The sequence below is a fragment of the Gordionus sp. m RMFG-2023 genome, chromosome 3 (genome assembly GCF_954871325.1).
Source record: "Gordionus sp. m RMFG-2023 chromosome 3, tfGorSpeb1-WG-v2, whole genome shotgun sequence".
Lineage (NCBI taxonomy): Eukaryota > Metazoa > Nematomorpha > Gordioida > Chordodea > Parachordodidae > Gordionus > Gordionus sp. m RMFG-2023.
This window is the reverse complement of record NC_088777.1, coordinates 29,531,154-29,552,346: the sequence shown is the minus strand read 5'-3', so window position 1 is coordinate 29,552,346 and position 21,193 is coordinate 29,531,154.

The window sequence follows — 21,193 nt, the reverse complement described above, 5'->3', positions numbered from 1 at the left end:
AGATTAAAAACGTACCTACGAAGTATAACTTCTGAAAGTAGGTTGAATGGTCTGGTCCTTTTGAATATTCATAGGCATTTGAAGCCAAACACTGATGAGATAATTGAAAAATTAGCTCACTCCCAACGAAGATTGGATTTTACATTATAAAAATATAATGTTTCTATAATATTTTTTGTGCTATCATTTTTTAATGTCTTATATATTTTTCTTTTACATAAAAAATATAATTATTCATATTTCCAACATTTAGATTTTTTATACTTTATATATAAATTTTAAAAGCCCAAAAAAATTTAAATTTCTATTATGGATTATTTATTTTATAGTCATCATATCCTGGTTATATCCACTTAATATTTTATAATTCAGATTTATTTAAAGTATTTATATGCCTCCGGTTATATCCGTTTAATATTTTTTAAATCAAATTTATTTTTATAAATCGGTTTATATATTTAATTTTTTATAATTCATATTAATTTAAATTTGTATATTAGAAATAGTTATTAGTCCTAATAAATTTATGCTTGATATTTTTAAATAACAATAATTTTATTTTAAAAAATTTTAATTATCCCCCTCCACACCAAATTCCTGCGTACGCTACTGAATACTATTATTAATTATCGTTTAGCTTCTTTAATCATTTTGTTTTGTTTTATTTTAATTATTTATAGATCACAAAATTAATGAATGAGTTTCATGTCTTTCATAACGTTTTGTCTTGATGATGAACCATTCACCACGTCTGTCAGGACATGTTCTGCTATAGATTTGATTGAAAACCTCCATCATGTACGGTCAAAATAAAATTATAATTTCCCTCTTTTGTTTTTATTTCTTTACAAAACCATTTACATTTGGATCCAATCTACAGCGCCGTGCCGAGACATTTGGTGGCCCTGGGCAAACAATAATTTAGCGACCCTTTAAAAAGACATAAATCTTAGCATTTTTGATAATTTTTCACAATGGAAACTAAAAGCTTATATAATATTAAATTATAATCATAAAAGAGTATCACACATTATAAAAATGAATATAATCATTAACTAAAATATTGCAATTTTATTTATCCTCCTAGTCTATTTATATGCAAAAGAGGATATTATGTCATATAATCTAACGTTGAGTGTAATTTTGTATTTAAAGAGATATTAACAAGTCGGTCCTTTGCCATACAGAATTGTAGGTAAGTTTTAGTTAATTTGTGCGAGGAGCTCCTTCTACGGATCACAGTAGTTGGAATGGTTAAAGTAACCCTTAATGCAATAGATATATTTGAAGGATTTATTTAACCTAATTGTTAATATGGCGTAATATCCCAATGAAGTTTTTATGGGATGCCTGCTTAATATATTCACCATAAATTTTAATCCATTCAATTAGTATATCTTACGGATTAATATCTCTTTCTAAAGTATCCTAATCTGTGAATAAAATATTTAATTGACAACATTTTTCCATTAGCTCTCTTTCAGGCGCATTTATCAATTCCAGTATATTAGATAATATTCGAAAATTATCTGCTTTAACTGTTGGAAACGTTCCACAAATTTCTCGCTTGCTAATAATGCATTGAAAAATTCAAACTCGTATTCTTTTTAAGTATCATGTATAAGCGCGACTCTCCGTCGTAAGAAAATGTTTTTTGAGCTTACTGATTTTTGTGCAAATTTTTCGCTGAGTCAATGGAATTCTGAAAGCCGTTTTCCTTAAAGCGATTTTAAATACCTTGTGTACTTTCCCTAAGTGTAATGATTATTTACAATTGGGGTGATTAGTTTTTTCGGATATGTCTATTAGTACATGGTAAATATCCCCAATATGATTTCTAATGGCCTTTACACTCTCCATCTTACACTCCAACAGCGTTTCAGGTAACGAGCGCTAAAAAATGATTTTGCCACTAATGATGGATGATTGTGCCATGTCACCAAGTAGCAGATTTATGTAGAAAACACAAGGCATAAAAAGCCCTCTCCAATATATTTGTAATATTCTGAACCCCTTTACAGCATCCTCTCATATTTAATCCATTTTTGTAATTTGTCCAAAAATAGATGGTTTTTTTATTTTCAAAAATCATACATAGACTTTTTACAAAAAAATATCATTGCTTGTATGTAGTATATACAAAAAAATCTTACTTTTCAATAGCTAAAAATAATTGAATAAAATTACAAAATTTAGCCGCTCCTAACATTTCCTAATTTTGGCGGCCCGGGACTGCTGCCTCGCTCGCCCCTCCGTCTGCAAGGCTCTACCAATCTATCAGCAAAAGTAGTCTAGGCGGGAAATTTTATAATTAGTAAAAATATCTAAGCATACTTAATTATAATTGCTGTCAAAAAAAGAGAGTTCAAATGTTAACTATATAAAAAATTACTAAAACTAACGAAATTCTAAAGTAAGAATTAACTCAGAAAGAATAACTAAAGAAAACACGGAACTGAAACTTGGATCTATATCTTTATTAAGTCACAGTAAGTAAACATTCAAAAGTTTATTTAAAATTGAAAATCATAAAAATTACAAAGTGATGATCTATAAAAAAAATCAACAATCCTTTTTGTTCTCTAATATCGAAAAAATGACTGACATTTCTTTAAATATATACACTAGATAAACAAATACATATATATATATATAAAAATTGATTGACATTCTATTATAAAAGGTATCATTTATGACAATTGCCACATATATTTTTATAACATTTATAATTTTCATATCCATATTCTTTTCGAAACAAAGGAAAATAAAATCAATAATCATCTTCTAGAAAATATATTGACAAAACGTCCATAAATTTTAATTACAAATCGACAGATACAGCATGCCTACCTTTCTTGAGAAATCAAACTGGAAGAAATACAATTACACAAGTAAATGTCCACATAAATTCGATAAATGATCTAAAAATTACAAAAATTATTATTTATTATTTTAAAAAATTTACTTCCATATTCTTTTTCTTGATCATATATAATTGTCATTCTGGTATTGATTGTCATATAATCTTAATAGTTAGTATAGCATTATTGGTCAGTCATGATCATTCTATCTTAGGCTTGGTTTCATTAATCCTGGATCATTGTAGTTGATTGGATAGAATATTTATAATTAAAATAATATCAAATGGCCAACTCCATTCATTTATATAACCTCCAAAATTTTAAAAATAAAGAATATTATAATATTATCTAATGGCTTACCCTTTGTATACATAAATCCACATTTACACATATAAAATAAAAATTATTTTATAATTTACCATACCTTTACTCTATATTACACACATATTTTTACCATTATTCTTCTTTTTAAAAATTTACTTATGAACCATTCTTGACAAACCTTAAAAAAAAACTCCTTTAAACCCATATTTTACTATTATCACTAATTGTAATTGGCTCAATTAGTACAATTGAAGCCTTTTAAACCCATTACTGTCTATCTTTATAGTAAACTTTATTGTGGTATCATATGCCACATAAAGAAAAATATGTTATCGCTGTCAATCATAAAAACATATGATAATCATCATAAGTTAAATAATAGAGATTATACCCAATGATATTGATCCCCGAGTGGTACCCGTCATCCCACTCAAATTAAACGGGACCCTGACAGTAGGCTAAATTACTGTCAACTTTTGGCTTATCCACGAGTGGTACCCGTCATCCCACTCAAATTAAACGGGACCCTGACAGCAGGGTAAATTACTGCCAAACAGTGAATGCAAATTCACTGCACTGGAGACGCCCTCTATAGGGTGGTGGAGTGCCCCCTTAATTGTGGGATGTCTCCCCAGTGTATGATACGATACGATACCCAATGATATATATAACTATAGATTGGCGATTCATTCATTCAATTCCACACATTATCAGCTGTAGCGCCATTTTGTAGTTTGGTTATCCATTATTTGTCAGCAAGAAATATTAATATATAGAAAACAAGTCTACTACGATAATTTAGTTTTAAAGGTTTCGATTTATGATATAATATTTTATAGTATCTTTTATTCTTAAATTTTCATAAGACTTTTTTTATGAAGGTGGACTAGGTGATTATATTTAAAAAATGAATCTAAGAGTAACCCACCTTTTAATTTTTTAAAATATAGTTTAACCTAATCCTGCATGGACTTATAAATCTTATGTTAATGCATCTTAATACATGCAAAACAGATCTTTTAATATCACTATCATTTATTATTTTATTTAGATAATGGGAGTGTGTTGTGTTCATAATTGTAATGACAAATAAAATAGAATCTAATACACATATTTCTTATCATAAGTATATATATTATTTTTTATATGCAACATATTTATTACATAAAGCATTAATAAGCTACAAACATTGAAAAAAAATCCTTATTTAGTAAAAATATAAAGTTTTCTCATTTTTATTGCTAGGACAAATAATGCTTCTTCCTCTTGAGTTGATAAGATTTCTATTTTGAACTTTGCCTAAATATTTTTCTGGATAAAATATTAAGTTAGCCATTTTTAAAATACATATTTACTATGATATAGTTTCATTTTAAATATTTGTAAGAAATATGTAAACCATATATATGTTAGCGGCAATGTGAAAATTCCGGCAATGTATACAATGCCGGAATTTTTTCGGCAATGTGAGGTAGTGGTAGGCAGGGTAATTTTGTTATTTCGGCAATGTAATGTGTAATTTTTGTAATATTATATTATTAATAATTTTTTCGGTATTATTAAAAATTTTTTAAGATTAATATTATGTTTTAATTTTAAATATATTTGAATTTTAAATATATTTGAATTTGTTACAATATATTTTTGATTGATATTTTTATTTTTGATTGATATTTTTTTTTAATATATATATTTTTTTAAATATATTTTTTTGATTGATATTTTTTTTAAATATATTTAATTTTTATTTTTTGTGTTATATGATTTCTTTAATAAATTTTTTTAAATATATTTTTTTGATTGATGATATTTTTTTTATATTTTTTATTTTTTGTGTTTATATGATTTTTTTTAATAAATTTTTTAAAAATATTTTTTTGATAGATATTTTTTTTTAATATATATATTTTTTTAAATTTATATTTGATATATCTTTTGATCGCTAATTTTTTTAATTTTTGTGTTATATGATTTTTTTAATAAATTTTTTTTGATATATTTTAATATATTTTTTTAATAAATTTTTTAATATACATTTTTAAAATGATTATTATATATTTATATTTAACGTAATTTTATCTATTATATATCTTTTGATAGATAATTTTTTAAATAATAGTGACAAATGTCATAATCGTTATTTTTGAACTTTTTTAAGTTTTTTTAAAGTATATGTTTGAAAATATGTTTTGTAAACATGTTAAATTAATATTTCAGTGAAAGGGTACTATGGAAAAGTGACAATTGTCATAATCGTTATTTTTGAACTTTTTTGAGTTTTTTTAAAGTAAATGGGTAAAAATATGTTTTATAAACATGTTAAATTAATATTTCATATGGAAAAGTGACAATTGTCATAATCGTTATTTTTGGACTTTTTTGAGTTTTTTTAAAGTAAATAGGTAAAAATATGTTTTATAAACATGTTAAATTAATATTTCAGTGAAAGTGTACTATGGAAAAGTGACAATTGTCATAATCGTTATTTTTGAACTTTTTTAAGTTTTTTTAAAGTAAATCGGTAAAAATATGTTTGGTAAACATGTTAAATTAATATTTCAGTGAAAGTGTACTATGGAAAAGTGACAATTGTCATAATAGTTATTTTTGAACTTTTTTAAGTTTTTTCAAAGTAAATGGGTAAAAATATGTTTTGTAAACATGTTAAATTAATATTTCAGTTAAAGTGTACTATAGAAAAGTGATAATTGTCATAATCGTTATTTTTTAACTTTTTAAGTTTTTTTAAAGTAAATGGGCAAAAATATGTTTGGTAAACATGTTAAATTAATATTTCAGTGAAAGTGTACTATGGAAAAGTAACAATTGTCATAATCGTTATTTTTGAACTTTTTTAAGTTTTTTTTAAAGTAAATGGCTAAAAATATGTTTTGTAAACATGTTAAATTAATAAATCAGTTAAAGTGTACTATGGAAAAGTGACAATTGTCATGATCGTTATTTTTTAATTTTTTTTAGATTTTTTAAAGTAAATGGGTAAAAATATGTTTTGTAAACATATTAAATTAATATTTCAGTGAAAGTGTATGTGACAATTGTCATAATAGTTATTTTTGAACTTTTTTGAGTTTTTTTAAAGTAAATGGGTAAAAATATGTTTTGTAAACATGTTAAATTAATATTTCAGTGAAAGTGTACTATGGAAAAGTGACAATTGTCATAATCGTTATTTTTGAACTTTTTTAAGTTTTTTCAAAGTAAATGGGTAAAAACATGTTTTGTAAACATATTAAATTAATATTTCAGTGAAAGTGTACTATGGAAAAGTGACAATTGTCATAATCGTTATTTTTGAACTTTTTTAAGTTTTTTTAAAGTAAATGGGCAAAAATATGTATGGTAAACATGTTAAATTAATATTTCAGTGAAAGTGTACTATGGAAAAGTGACAATTGTCTTAATCGTTATTTTTGAACTTTTTTTAAAATAAATATGTAAAAATATGTTTTGTAAACATGTTAAAATCATATTTCAGTGAAAGTGTACTATGAAAAAGTGACAATTGTCATAATCATTATTTTTAAACTTTTTTAAGTTTTTTAAAAGTAAATGGCTAAAAATATGTTTTGTAAACATGTTAAATTAATATTTCAGTGAAAGTGCACTATGGAAAAGTGACAATTGTCATAATCGTTAAACAATAATCACTTCACTAAAAGATCAAAATTTGTTATCAGATGATGTCGAAAATATTATAGACAGGCACTTTACATGGACATCTTCTATATTCCTTAAAACACATATACACAGTGGAGGCATCTCAAACCCACAAAAAAATATATACAAGTGAATTCCGTCAATTTGCATTGACTATGCATTTTTATTCACCTAAGGCTTACAGATATCTCAAATCACACTTTTGTATGCCTTCGGAATCCACATTAAGGGCATGGAGTCGCAAGATTGAAATCATGCCAGGTTTATTATAATCATTTTTTAAAAATTAAATTAAATAAAGGTTTCCTTTCTATTTCATTTACCAAAATTAAAAGCTACCAAAAAAAATCAGAAAAGCAGTTGTATTGTGTACTTAGCCTTGATGAAATGCATATTAAAACACAAATAGATTATGACCCCCACAAAGCAGAATATCATAGTTATGTTGATTTAGGTGATGGGACAAAATCAACAAAAGAAGATAAATCTTGTCCAGAAGCAACAAAGGCACTGTGGCTACCTGTCTTAATAGCAGCTGGAAAATGCCAATAGCCTTTTTTCTAGTTTCACAAATGAATTCAGATATCCTAGCTAATTTAGTGAGAGTTGCATTGTTCAATCTAAATGAAACAGGAATTATCTGTAAGGCCATAGTATGTGATGGTTGTGCTGTTAATAAAAAAATGAGCAAACTGCTTAGTGTTAGTATGGATCCTGATAATATCATTCCATATATTGAGCTGGAATTTTATGAATCGGAAAAAATATATATGTTATTAGATGTTTGTCATATGCTCAAATTACTTAGAAATCTATTAGCGGAGGAGGAAATTTCAATAAATGAATCAAATGGAGAGGTAGCTGGCTATATTAAATTTGATTAAATATTTATTTTGTATTTATAGTTAATAGATTGGAAGCATATACAAAATTTACATAAATTGCAGGAGTGTGAAGGTTTACGTGCTGCAAATAAATTGCGCAAAGCACATATTGCTTTCCACAAACAAAAAATGAAAGTTTGATAATAAATATATAATTATTAAATATTTTTTAAAGGTAAAACTTGCTGTTCAAGTTTTTAGTGCATCTGTTGCAAATAGCCTTCTTTTTGCCCAGCATCAGGAGATTCCTGGATTTGATTGTGATGGTACAATTAATTTTATATTGATGATAGATCAGTAAAATAAAAATAATGATATAAATTTATGAATAACTTATAGAATGTTTGATTATCTTAATACAAGAAATTGTCTTGGTAAAGGATATAAAGCCCCTTTATATAATAATACAATTGCAGAATATGAAAATCATTTTGACGAGTGCATTAAAACTTTAAAATCCCTCAAGTTAACAAATGGAATTTATGTCTATAAGTCTAATAAAAAAACATGTGTAGAAGGGTTAATTCTTTCTATGAAAAGCATCCTGGAAATGGGGAAGGAATTATTAACTGGGGAAACCCCAAAAATGAAGTATTATATTTAATTTATAACAAGAGTTATTCATAAAACTATAATATAACAATTTTTTAAGGTTCTTTTTAACATATAAAACCTCTCAAGACCACCTAGAATTATATTTTTGTAGTATTCATAGCAGAGGTGGATTTAATGATAATCCATCAGCATATCAGGTTCGATCTGCTGTTCGCATTTCATTAATGGCAAAATTGGATACTACAATTACAGGAAATTGCATTTCCTTAGATAATACTCAATTAATATGTTCAAATTTTCAAAATAATCATGACGATGATTTTAATTCTATCAAAACTATTTCAAATCCAATAATACCCCAGGCATTATCTTATTATTTTAGCCAAACAAATCCTCATATCCCGAAATTATCATTATATTTAGATAATGTAGCAACTTATATTTCGGGATATATAGTACAACTTATTAAAGAAAAAAAGGTACTATGTGATGTTTGCATATGCAATGGTCAGTGATTCATATATTGATAATAATATAAATAATATGCTAATAAATTTTAAAAATAATGGGGGGTTAGTGATTCCTTCATCTAGTATGTCTATATTATGCCGAATTTGTGAAACATTTAGAACTTATCAAAATGATATTAAACGTAAAAATATTATTAAAAAAATGGAAGTGTTGGTTTTTTCCACAATAATTGGTACAAATATTTTTATTGATCTTACTGAACATATTAATGAACATGAGATTGGTTACAGCCATTTTCAAATTCTTGTAAAATTAATTGTTCAAAGGTAATCATTTATTAGTTTTAATACTATTTTTTTTAAAGATATTTAAATACTAGATTTTATCATTTTGCTGACTATGAGAAATCAGGAATTGAGAACTGGTATGAGGCAAAATCTTACAAAAGCAATACAATTTAATAATCAATAAGTCATGTAAATTTATATCTTCTTTTATTTTTTAAAAATTATATTGTATAAAGAACAGGCCTGATTTAAGACATATTATAAAAATCAGAGACCTGCAGGCCCGGCCCTAAACCCGGCCCGGGCCTAAATTTTTTAAATATACCCGGGCCAGGCCTAAAAAAAAATTTTTTAAACATATCCGGGCCGGACCGAGCCTAAGATTGTTAAAGCCGGGCCGGGCCTTAATATTTTTTATAAAAATTTTTACATTATGAGTTAATGGTTATAAAATTATAGTTATGATTAATATAATATTGGGTGATGGTTATCACTACCTAACACCCACAGATCAATCTAATTATTAATTTCCTGCAAATTTATTCAAAGTATTAATATATTTTTTTATAATTCATATCTAAATTTTTACAACATAATTTACCAAAACAATCAAATAAAGAAATATTTTAAATACGCCCCAATATTCAAGTATTATTAATATATTTTTTTATAATTCATATCTAAATTTTTAGAATATATTTTACCAAAACAATCAAATAAAGGAATATCACTTCTTGAAGTTTGTAATACCTTTCATAGCGAAAAAGGAGAAATAAAATTGATTTTACTTAATATAAAGCATTTTTTAATTGAAAAATTTGTTTTACACAAGTATCATTTTATTTCTCTTTTTCTCTGTCCCAAATTCAAGCAATTACGTATGTTGTCAGGGACAGATCGCAAGATGACGGAAAACTATATAAAAGATTATATTAAATTACAAGAGGCTCAGGAAGTAAATAAAATACCATCGACCAGTCAAATTACGACTGTTGTTAAACACACTGAATCGTATTATGACAAATGGGGCGATGGTAATTCTGGTAATATGTCAATACCCGATGATGAATATTATAATTATATAAATAAAAAAATAGATGAAACATTTAAGATGGATAATTTGTTAGAGTGGTGGGCGGCTCATCAAAGCGAATTTCCAATTTTATCAAAATTGGCAAAACGGGTATTGGCAATGCTTCAAATGCAAGCTGTGAGCGGAATTTTTCCGCTACATAATTTTAAAAAATTCCGAGCCGGGCCTGAATTTTTTTTAAAAAAAAATATCCGGGCCGGGCCTTATATTTTTAAATCCAGGCCGGACCGGGCCGTAACAATTTTTTTTTTAAATATCCGGGCCGTAAAAAAATTTTTTAAAAAATATCCGGGCCGGGCCTAAAAAATTTAAAGCCGTGCCGGGCCGTGCAAATGGTACCTCTGCAGGTCTCTGATAAAAATTATGATATTATATATAATCTATGCTAATGTAAATATATTTTATTTTTTATAGGTGATGATAGAATCAAAAAGGATGAATGTTTATAATCAAAGATAATATGAATGTGAATCATCACATTGTTAAAAATACATTTTGTTTTTTAAAGTGTACACATTTATATTTTTATAAATTTATTGTATAAACCTTATTTAAATGATTTATATAATAATTTATACTCATGCAAAAAATGTTATTATTACACTATGTTTTTATTGAAAAAAAAATAAAAGATGTTTTCATTTGTCATTTATAATTAAGATGAAATAATTAAAACAAAAAAAATTATAAATGATTATTACAATAAAAATTAAGTGTTTTAAGATGGTATAATTTATTTCATCTAGAACACATAATCCAAAATAATTTTTAATTGACAGGATATTTTTTTATAAAATCTTATTTTCTTAACGTAATTAATTGATCTTCATCTACTTTTAGAGTATATCTTTGGTTCATCCTTTATAATAAAATAATAATACAAAATAAAAATAAGTTAAAAAAAGTAAGAAAAAAATTAACACTGATTTCTCTTATTAGTAAAACAAAATTTGTAGATTTTATTTAATTATATCTATACAGATCTCTTTTTTTTTATATAAATTTTGATTATTATTTTAAGGTATAAATTACTTACCTAAAATTAAAAGTACCAGCAACTACAGTAAATATCGGTGCATCATTTTTATTTATTAATAAGATATGAATCATAAAATATTATTATATTTAATAATAAGGATTCCATAAATGAACAATAAGTGGATAGTAAGATTTTTTTTGAAACATCAAGTGAATTTGATAAAACTATAAAAACTAATTTTATTAGAAAAATTAACAAATATATATAAAAAAATAAATGATTTTGATATTTGCAATTAATAAGTATAAAATAAATTAGATTTTCTAATAAATGATTGGGGGTTAAATGGTTGAGGAATGTTTAAAAATAAATTTATATAATAATATTAATCAAGTAGATAAATTAACTTAAAACTATGATTGAAAGAAGTATTTTCTTGATTGAGTCAAAGGAATCTGTGTGATAAGTTTTTTTGGCAATTATATATAGGCAGTGGACCTTATTTGGTTGAATATTTGAGGGTGTATTAGATATAAGTATGGAATATTTAGTATGGGTATAATTTTGGTGATTTTTGTTTCAGTGATATTGTAGCAATCTATGTTTCTGAATAATTTCTGGGTGAAAGTAATTTAATGATATTATGTACTACTATTGGATTAAATGTTGAGTTTTTTTATTTTAGAGAATACCAATGTAATTTAATTGAAGATCAGTTGAGGTTAGGATTCATTCGATTATTTTACATAATTACATTAACAAATTATTCATTCATTCATTACACGCCAGAAATTGCACCATCACCCACCAGGAGTTGAAGCGTGCATCATGTATTTTCACTAGTATATAGATCCCATACATGATGTCTACCCGTTTTATTATAGTGGACGGTACCACTATGTAGCCTGTTAACAAAGTGAAGAAGGAAGAAGTACAATAATGGTGATGTATTAGTTCCGTTTCCGGCAGAATAGTGTTAAGGAAAAAATAAAAATAATGTCATATAAAAAATGTACCTGCGTCCTTAAGTGGTATTTAGTGAGGCAACAAAAAAATAACCCTTATATCTTGTTAAGTATTGAAAGTTTATGTTAAGTTTGCATGAAGAGTCTCTTCCTTGTTTGTTGTTTGGTGTGCCCGATTTATTGCGTTATTATTATAGCCAGTTTATCTTCTCATTGCCTGTTATACAGCTAATATTTTCGTAATTGTTATCGTTATCGTCGCCGATATCGTGTGTCCAGAAAGGAAGGTCGTGGGTTATTAAAGGAAGTTAAGTTATGTTGTTGTTGTTCAGGTTATTATCATTATCAAATACACTTATTCCATTTATTGCAAGAACGTAAAGGTGAAGAACGGTTGCGATATTAATTTAGGCCATATTTTAGCATGTATTGTAAATGTTCCTTTAGGTGTTTCTTGTTTTTGCTAAGTGCCATGAAATCTGCAAACGAGAGGTTAAACAGGTCCATATCTTTCAGACATTTCGCCAACCAATAGTATTTAGAGGTTTTCCTCCTACCGTCAGGGCACCATTTCAAGGACGAGAATATCATATTTTCCTGCGAGTGTCTTAAGCTATGGCCTAGTAATTCTAGTCTCCTCATGGGTATGAGACGATTGATTGGTAGGATGTCGCATCTATTCCAGAGCGTTGTATTTGATGTGTTGTATGGGTAATACGTTTTGGTGATTCTTCTAAGGCATTTGTTTATAAAAGTCTGAATTGTGCTGATGTTACTTTTTGAGTCTTGCCAAGTCTCCAGGCCGTAGGTAAAAATTGGTACAATTAGGGACTTGAAGAGTCTTATTTTTAAATTAGTTGATATTTGGTTGGATGACCATAATTTCGACAGTTGATGATAGCGGAGTCTAGCATTATTCATTCTCGATTTCGTATCTAAAAAGGTGAGGCCTAATGACGTTATCCTGGTTCCTATGTATTTAAAATCTGACACTAATTCTATCGTATTACCCTCAAAGTTAAAGGGGTTTAAGTGACTCGCATCAGTATTTGAGGTGATTAGTTTGGTTTTTGTGTAGTTTACTCTTAGACCATATCCATCACAGTTGTTGACAAATAATGATAAAATATTTCTTAATTTGTATTCTGAGTTGGCTAGAATACATACGTCGTCAGCATAACATAGAAAGTTTAAAGAGTTGTGCATACTATTGAGGTGTTGTTGCTCACTGTAATATGTGTTGAGTGCATATTCCTGTTTAAAGGATTTATTTAGGATATCATTCATTATTACATTAAAAATAATCGGTGAAAGGATGCATCCTTGTTTGAAGCCTCTATTTGCCATAAAAGGTTGCGACTTCATATTTAAATGCTGAGGAACTACGCTATGATTGTCGTAAATTATCTTAATTAGCGCTATCAGATGTTTATCTATTCCAATGTTTTCCAGCAAGGGCCATATCTTATTCTGAATTATGGAGTCAAAGGCTTGACTTAAATCAATCATCAGGGCAAAGATGGGGGATTTATGCATTCTGGCCTTTTCCAGAATGACCTTAAGTGCCATGGTCAACTCCGTAGTATTTCTGCCCTTCCTGTATGATGTGATAGCATTAGAAAGGAATCTGTTAATGATTGGTTTAATCCTGACTGATATGATGTATGTGAACATTTTTAGTGTGACTGGAATTAGTGCAATACCTCTGTAATCTTTAAGGCAGTTTGGGGACTTATTTTTAGGGAAGTTTAGTATAATTGATGTCATCCATTTTTGTAAGTTAATTTTTAATATACAATACGGAGAAGCTAAGATTAAAATGACTGAAATATATTATCAACCTAAACAACTACCCATTTAAAGTAATAAATGAAAAATCTTGTATAACTGTAGTTTGTTCATATTAAATACCTTAGAAGAATTAAAAAGAAATTATTTAATTTGTAAGTTTATTTTTTATTATACAATACGGAGAAACTAAGATTAGAAAGACTGAAATATATTATTAACAACCTAAACAACTACCTATTTAAAGTAATAAATGAGAAATCCTGTATAACTGTAGTTTGAAGGTATATAACATTTCATAAATAGTTTAAGTTTTATAATAAGAGAAACTTCCCAAAATACTGTCAAATAATATTTAAAGGTAGGACTCCTCCTTCCCAATCCTAATGTTCAAGTCGCCCAAGATTATCCAATTACTGCTCTTTGAAAAAGATCGAATTGACATAGACATATTAGTAGAAAAAGATTTAAAATTTGAAGGGAAAAATAAAAGTAAAACTTTTACAAAATGCAGATTTGAGAAGATAGAGGCCTTTTATAGTAATGTGGCAAAAGTAATATTATATTATATTGCCCTCTATTCAAAGGTATACGTTTGGACCGAGCAGAATTTGTCTTTTAGGGGATAGAAAATCGAGGAGCTGATAGGATAGCTGTGAAATTGGATCACATATAGAGGCACCAATGTAGAGAGTAAAGTACATGAACTATATAGAAATCATAACAGATTGAAGATCAATAAATTCAGAAGAAAAGACAGACATTAAAGAAAAATTTGAGAGGGGCAGACAGGGGTAGAAAAAAATACGAACGGACATACATTAAATGCCATTACCTAGCTAAGTAAAAAAAAAAAAAAAAAATTTTGACCCAGATTCAGGCTGCCACTTCTAACGTGATTACGAAACCTCTATTCTAATGTATACACTAGAGTACAAGTAAATATTTTGTAGGGGATAAAAGAAATTTGTCGAGGAGCAAATAGTGTAGCTATACATTCAAGCTTAGAGAAAAATTGGGTCACCTTGTAAAAAGTCGTCAATAAAGGGTGTAGTCCTTTGGAAACGTCACATAAGAACTAATAAAAGGTCATAGGGAAACGTCATAATAGAACTTGATACCAATTATAATGGATTCTAAGATAAACTAGAAAAAAAAATTAATAGGGCCAAAAACAGGGGAAGAAAATAAGAAGGAATTATATTAAGGGAAGTAAAGTAGTAAAAAGAAATTAACCTGTTTCGATGTGTAAGTTTGGATCCGACTCAATTGGGTAAGCAACAAGATAAGGCAAAAATTATTATAACAGTAAAATTAGCGAAATAAAATTTTTGCAGAAAATTATTAAAGTTTTTTTTAATGATTTTTTAGTTTGTTTATAATAAACACATTGAAAATAATTAGAAACATGAGAGATATACATGTTTATAAATCTTAACAATACTAATTTATTTTCCAAAAAACAATTAAATCCTATTTCGTATTATTTAAAATTGTTTACAAATTTACATATTTATTTTAAAGGAAAAGCTAAACCCATATGGGAAACTAGAAGGAGACAAAAATAAAAAATAAAGGGGAAAAATAAATAAATAACTATAAATAATAAAGGGAGGGAAAAATCTAAAATGGTGACGAAAAGAATAAAAGTTATGCAAGAAGGGGTAAAACAAAAATTATTAAAAGATGGAGGGCTGGAGGGCGTAAAATGTAAAAAGTTTATTTTGAAAGGGAAAAACAAAAACCATGTGAGAAACTAGAAATAAATAAAATAAAAAATAAGTCATAAAAAGGGAGGGAAAAATTTCAAAATGGAGGTGGAAGAATAATAAGTTATCCAAGGGGTAAGAAACAAATTATTAAAAGATGGACGATAAATTATAGAAAAGTATTAAAGGATAAGGGGGATAAAAAATATTTAATAGTCAATAAGAAAATAACCTAAGTAAAAGGAGATTTATAAAAATTCAAGATTTTATGAAGGTTGACCAGGGAAGTAAATTAATGTTTAAGGGTTTATTGCCTAAGGAAAGACTAGAAATTAGTCAGGTGCATGGTAAACTGATCCTAAATTTGTGTTTTATATTGTTGCTATGATTATATGTTAAGATTGAAGGTTTCAAAGTGTTTAAGTATAAGGGGATGTAGACAAAACTTGTCTCAAAACAATTATAAATAATATAATTCCTAGTATAAAAGTTTAAATCTACTAACGTGTTTTATATTATTGCTATGATTATATGTTAAGGTTAAAGTTTCAAATCGTTTAAGTATAAGGGGATGTAGAGTTTAAAACTACTAACATGTTTTATGTTATTGCTATGATTATTGTTAAGGTTAAAGTTTTAAATTGTTTAAGTATAAGGGGAATGTAGACAAAACTTGTCTCAATGCTATGTAAATAATGTAATTTCTAGTATAAAGTTTAATCTACTGACACAAAAGCTAATTATTGTATTAATCTTAAGTGAATTTAATTCCTTCCCATCATAAATATAAGAAATATATACATGAGAGATAAAAATAATATATATAAATGGATAAAGCATAGGTATATATATGTAAGAGGTATATACAGGAAAAAATATACATGAAAATAAAGCATAAATCTGAAAATAAATAAAGTATATACAAGAAATAAGTAAATAAGCATAAATATGAAAATAAATAAAGTATATATAAGAAATAAGTAAATAAACATAAATATGAAAAATGAATAAAGTATATTGAAGAAATAAGTAATTATAAGAAATAAGTAAATACTAACCTGAGACATCAAGAAAAAAAGTTTGATAACCTGACTCTTGTTCCATCATATTCAAAAGAGTTGGACTGAACATTACATTGTCTCCTGTTAATATCCCCTTTCATAAACATTTGGTATTTAATATCAATCCATCAATCCTAAAAAACAGAAAATTCTATCTATACATTAAGTAATACTATTTTCCAGACACATCCATTTGTAAAGATCATATCATTCCCATATATATTATTATTTGCTCTTCTCTACTTGTAATGTTTACGACTATCAAATTGCCCGATTTGAAAAAGCTTCGACATCCATTTTTTTCAGTCTTAAAATTATCCTATTTTTCAATGATTGCATTTAATTTTCCAAGAACGGACAATAATATACAACGTCAGTCAACAATTATTAAACTACGCCTAAATTGAGGAGTATTAAATATGGCATTCATTTGATAAAATATATTTTTAAAAAAATTAACAAATTATTAGATATAAAAATTGTTAAATTTTTAAAAATTATTATTATTATTGAGGCAATTGATCAACGTACAAGCTACAAAATGGCGCTACAGCTGATTTCAATAGGTGGGCGTTTTTTTATGCATGATCGCCAATCTATAGTTATATATATCATTGATTATACCTTTCGGTGAAAATTTTATATTAACATTTTTTTATATATCATTTTAACGTGACATTTCTTTTATTCACTTTGTATTTAAATTTAATCGGTGAAAAATTAACATTTTTTTTTATATCATTGTTAAATTTTTTTTAATATCAATTTGTATTTCACATAATTGGTTATTTTTTTATTGTTAAAAAAAAATATATAAAAAGAAAAATTGTTTTTGGTTAAAGCAGTTAATAAAAAAAATGTAATTTATAAAAACAAATAAAATGTGATTTATGATAATAAAATTCTGTTAATTATTCTGCCTAAAAACATCTTGGTTTTAATAAATAAACGAGGATCTTATTCAATTTTTACATGGAGGCCAAATTACGTCCAAACTTCGCGATGGATGCTTTGAACAATTCCACATATATGACTAAATTCATCAAGCTGGATTTCCCTAAATTTAGTAGCGATGACAACGCCTACATAGGGAAATTGCAGAATTTCTTCAGCACCAGCAAGATATCCAATGGAGAAAAGGCCGCATTGTTTCTCCGAAGTCTTCCAGATGACGAATTTAATAACATTGGAGCAATTTGCACGGAGGCAGACTTCCAGGACCCAATCGCTCTGCTTGGCAAATCCAAGCTACAACATTCGTCGAAGACTGAGAACGCTAAACTGTCATTATTTTATGCTGCCACTCAAGGCAAGGAGGAGACGTTCTCGGCTTGGGTCACACGCGTAGCACGACTCCATAAAGAATGCAAATTCAATGGCATTCAGCGCATTATTGAAAAAGTGAGAGTTTCTTCGAAATCAAAGATGTCAGGAAAGCAGTCAGGAGCTCTATGACTATAGAAGACATTTACAATCTAGGTCTAGAGGAAGACATCACGGAACCAACGAACGACACCAAGGGATTGGTGAAAGTAGAAGCCATACATTCGGCTGAATCAGCTGGAATACAAGAGATAAATTATATGGGCCAAAAAATAGCCACGAGCGAGACCGTGAAGCCCAAGCAGGACTACAATGCACTTCGTAAATCTCTTGTGAAATATGATGCTTTCACCAGGCAACCCCAGCTCATGTATGTCAACCGCTACGAACAACGTTTCGATGGATTTTGATAACTACCGTGACAAAAGCTTACATGAAAGCAACTATATACGCTACGACTATTGCCGCGACAAACGATTTGTTGAACATTACAAGATACGCTACGACAACGGCCGCAACAAACGATTTGATGGACGGCACAGCAACTTCCACGACAATCGTTTTGATCAAAGCTACGATAATTGTCACTATAACCGTAACCGTTTCGACAATCGCAACGATAACTACTACAACGATCGATACAACAATACCGGGTACAACGTCCATGGCAATCGCCACGACTATCATTGTAACCATCATCAAAGCCCTGATCGACGGAATGACTGCTACAGAGGTGATAATCAAACCAACTATTCCCGTCGTGGTCAGCATAGACACAACTCTCAAAATATTAATGGTTTTCCGAAATATTCGTCGAGGCCCAACCAGTACAAAAATGACAATAATACTTACAACAGATCTTCTGATTACAAAGATCGTGATTGTCAATTGAATACGAACCATGCTATGATCATCGAAGTAATCGATGATGACGACGACCTAAACACAGATCTTAAGGAATATAATCTGCAAAATTTGGAAGTGTGCAATCTGGGGGTTAACGATACCAGATATGACGCGTACAACGTAACGGTGAGCATCAACAACATAACTAATCTGATGGATGTTGACACCAGTACAAGGTACACAATACTTCCGAAGCATACAGCTAAGACTGTAGGCATAACCACGATACGTAAGACGGATATGAAACTCACTGGTTATGACGGAGCGCCGTCAAGATATTAGGTCTTGCCAATGTGAACGTTAAGTATGAAGGAAACTCACATACACTGGAGGCCATTGTAGTGGATTGTGATAAGGTTCCCCTGCTAAGACGTATGTGGTCACACGCCTTCAATAACATACTAAAATCGTTCGTTGTGGGCAACATAGATGATAATCTTGAAAAGGTTATATCGGTAATGAAAAAAGACCTCTCATCAACACGCTACCATAAACCTAATATGATCAGACGAAAATTCAATTGAAGCTCGATGCCTGCCTAAAATCATATCTCCAAGGAGGGTTCCTTATGCCAGGGTTGATGCGATAACTCGTGAATTGGACGGCTGGTTAAATGACAACATCATAGAGCCAGTATTTTAAGTCAGATAGACAAGTCCATTAACTCCTGTTTTCAAAGGTGACGGCACTATGAGGTTGTATGCTGATTTTAAAGACACCATAAACTCTAAACTGGAGGACTTCAAATACCCGATACCGCGTATTAATGATCTGATCGCAAAGTTGGCCAAGGGCAGGAAATTCACCAAAATAGATTTCAAGCATGCCTTTCTGCAGATTCCCATACACGAAGATTCCAGGGATCTACTCACGATCTCAACACACAAGGGGTACTTCCGCTTTACCAAGCTACCATTCGGTTTGAAAACAGCCACAGCCATCTTCTAACAGATCATGGATCGGTTATTCGGCGACCTTAAAGATGTCATTTATATATTGACGACTTGCTAATCACTGGTAGTAATGACGAAAAACATATCGAGAACATTAAAAAGTGTTTGAACGAATTCGAAAGAACGACACCTAACTTCTCTAAAAGCGAGTTCATGAAAGACAGGATCAGATTCCAATGCCATGATATCGACGCTGAGGGCATACACCCGAATAATGACAAAATCAAAGTCATCACCGGCATGCCTGAACCAAATCTAAAGAGGAGCTAGCCATATTTTAAGGAATGGCCAGTTACTATCGTAGATTTCTGAACAATTTCACCAGCTTAGCTGATCCATTATATAAAATAGTGAATAAAGAGAAGGGATGAAAGTCACAAAAAAGTTTTTATGAATTGAAACTGCTCATGAGTCAACCACCAACGTTATAGGCATTGCGGCAGATGTGTCCAAGCGAGGACTGGGAGCTGTAATATTTCATTTAGAAAAAGGAGGTATAGAAAGACCTATAGATTTTGCCTCGAGGTCATTGTTGAAGGCTGAGACCAACTACACAAACATAGAGAGAGAAGCATTAGCAATAATCTTTGCCATAAAGAGGTTTCAAAAATATCTTATTATAACGAAGTTCACAATAATAACAGATCACAAGCCACTGATTTACATCTTCACCAAAGGATTGAAAGACAACACTCCATGTCAATGAGACTCCAAAAATGGAATATTGCGATGGGGGCATATAACTACAAGATAATCCACAGGTCCGCAAGCTCAATGTGGTACCAGACTGTCTGTCCAGATTTCCTTTGTCTGCTGACAACGAAGAGGTGCACGTGATGGAAGATGACGAGCCATGCAAGGACCTATGGGACATACCGATTAAGTTCGAAAAAGTATTTGCGGAGACTCAGAACGATAATGAGATTATGGACGTCATCAGTGATATAAGAAAAGGTGAAGTCATACAAAACAAAACTTACAGGTTAGTGGCAAATAAATTGAGCATAGTTGTTGACCGCATTTACAATGAATAGAAAGTGATCATACCATTCAACATGAGAAAAATGATTCTGCAGGAGTTGCATAGAGGACCTATGGGGGCTCATAGGACAAAAATATTTGCCAGAAACTACATCTGGTGACCTGGAATCAACACCAATATAGATAATGACTTTAGAAATTTCGAGTCATAAAAAGCTTGGGGAGATAATCCAAAAAAAAATACAACATGCTTGGACTGCCTTAAATAAACCTTTTGAGAGAATGAATTTAGATTTCGCAGGGCCGTTTCTGCAAAAATACTGGTTGGTAATGGTCGATACATACAGCAAGTTTCTCATCATTAAATCGATGAAC